Raw genomic sequence first — 2,802 nt, 5'->3', positions numbered from 1 at the left:
GAATATTGCAGAATTTGAAACACGAACATCTGCTAGCATGAGTTTCTTTAAGTAGATACCTTAGGGGTTGCGAAGCAACTCAAATCGCTTGATAGGGCCAAGTCCTCAGGTCCAGATTGTATACCGATTAGGTTCCTTTCAGATTCCGCTGATACTATAGCTCCCTACTTAGCACTCATATACAACCGCTCGCTCACCGATAGATCTGTACCTACAGATTGGAAAATTGCGCAGGTCGCACCAGTGTTCAAGAAGGGTAGTAGGAGTAATCCATTTAACTACAGACCTATATCATTGACGTCGGTTTGCAGTAGGGTTTTGGAGCATATACTGTATTCAAACATTATGAATCACCTCGAAGGGAACGATCTATTGACACGTAATCAGCATGGCTTCAGAAAACATCGCTCTTGTGCAACGCAGCTAGCTCTTTATTCGCACGAAGTAATGGCCGCTATCGACAGGGGATCTCAAGTTGATTCCGTATTTCTAGATTTCCAGAAAGCTTTTGACACCGTTCCTCACAAGCGACTTCTAATCAAGCTGCGGGCCTATGGGGTATTGTCTCAGTTGTGCGACTGGATTCGTGATTTCCTGTCAGGAAGGTCGCAGTTCGTAGTAATAGACGGCAAATCATCGAGTAAAACTGAAGTGATATCAGATGTTCCCCAGGGAAGCGTCCTGGGACCTCTACTGTTCCTGATCTATATAAATGACCTGGGTGACAATCTGAGCAGTTCTCTTAGACTGTTCGCAGATGATGCTGTAATTTACCGTCTAGTAAGGTCATCCGAAGACCAGTATCAGCTGCAAAGCGATTTAGAAAAGATTGCTGTATGGTGTGTCAGGTGGCAGTTGACGCTAAATAACGAAAAGTGTGAGATGATCCACATGAGTTCCAAAAGAAATCCGTTGGAATTCGATTACTCGATAAATAGTAAAATTCTCAAGGCTGTCAATTCAACTAAGTACCTGGGTGTTAAAATTACAAACAACTTCAGTTGGAAGGACCACATAGATAATATTGTCGGGAAGGCGAGCCAAAGGTTGCGTTTCATTGGCAGGAAACTTAGAAGATGCAACAAGTCCACTAAAGAGACAGCTTACACTACACTCGTTCGTCCTCTGTTAGAATATTGCTGCGCGGTGTGGGATCCTTACCAGGTGGGATTGACGGAGGACATCGAAAGGGTGCAAAAAAGGGCAGCTCGTTTTCTATTATCGCGTTATAGGGGAGAGAGTGTGGCAGATATGATACACGAGTTGGGATGGAAGTCATTACAGCATAGACGTTTTTCGTCGCGGCGAGACCTTTTTACGAAATTTCAGTCACCAAGTTTCTCTTCCGAATGCGAAAATATTTTGTTGACCCCAACCTACATAGGTAGGAATGATCATCAAAATAAAATAAGAGAAATCAGAGCTCGAACAGAAAGGTTTAGGTTTTCGTTTTTCCCGCTCGCTGTTCGGGAGTGGAATAGTAGAGAGATAGTATGATTGTGGTTCGATGAACCCTCTGCCAAGCACTTAAATGTGAATTGCAGAGTAGTCATGTAGATGTAGATGTAGATGAGAGAGTGGCGGCAGCTGTACATGTATTCACCTCAGTGTGTGGATGGACTAAGCAGCTTAGAATCAATCATAACTCCCCTCCTACTTCCCCCTCCACACTGTCTCTCCTCCACCCCCCTTTGTAGGTAGGGATATCGGTTTTCCAGGGCTGTTCTAACCTGTCGCTGATGGTATGCAAAAGATTCATCTACTGGTAGTGATCTTCTGTTGCTGGTATGCAGAAATCAATCACAGATGGACAGAAAACTCAAAAATAGGATGCTTCTTGAAAGCTGATAAACGTATTTTTAGGAAAGACTGAACACCCTGTAACAATTGCAATAGACCTGATTATCCATCAAGGACGAAAAATTGAATGGTCAACAGCAGAGTGGTTTCAAACGTTCCGTGTGTGCTGGCACTGTCTAGTAGTGCTTCTTGGCTAAGTTAAATCAATCTTATGTAAGAAAGTCATTGAAATAGTACATCTCACGAGAAATGAGATACATCTCGATCTTTATACTAATCTTCTCTCGCTCTGCCTCCGACAGTTGGGGAGCAGTCTCAGCACTTGGTAGACGTCGCTGGTGCATGTGGTTATGAAACGTAATCACTTGGGTTTATTCTGCTTCTTCAGGTAAACTGTCCAAACGTTTCAGACTCTTCACTGTACCGAATAACAGCTTTGTGTGTGCCTGTTCTCGTATACTGTGGAAGGATGAGATCTGTCACTCACCTCATAGAATGTCAGCTTTATCTCTGTTGTTTAGGAACATCAACTTCAGTACTATGCAGTGTCGACAATGCTATAGGTACAGTCATGGATGGCTGAAACCAGCCCCAGAAAGAATACACACACTTAGCCATTGGGGATGTTGGTGGTGAAACACAAGCATTCCTCCTGTACAGGACGTGGAGGGATAGACGGTGGATGAATAGATGGAAGAGGAATTTTACACAGGTCTCTTGCTTCTTGTGGAGTAACACACTGCGTGTATGCCTAAAGTATTCTTTTCTTAACAGCTGAACTTCTGTAATGTCAGCACATTTACTTAAAAGAAAGTGACTCAATAAATATGAACACTCATTTGCTGCATGAAGTGTTACCATTGCGGATTCTTCAGGTGTGATTCTTATGCTTCCTAACACGAGTATTGTATCGACAATTTTCACCTCACATCATGTAAGGAGTGTAGACTTATGTTTTTAAAACGTACACTGTGATGGCAACAGTGCAAATAGAAGATATAG

The sequence above is a fragment of the Schistocerca gregaria genome, chromosome X (genome assembly GCF_023897955.1).
Source record: "Schistocerca gregaria isolate iqSchGreg1 chromosome X, iqSchGreg1.2, whole genome shotgun sequence".
Lineage (NCBI taxonomy): Eukaryota > Metazoa > Arthropoda > Insecta > Orthoptera > Acrididae > Schistocerca > Schistocerca gregaria.
This window is presented reverse-complemented; position numbering follows the sequence as displayed.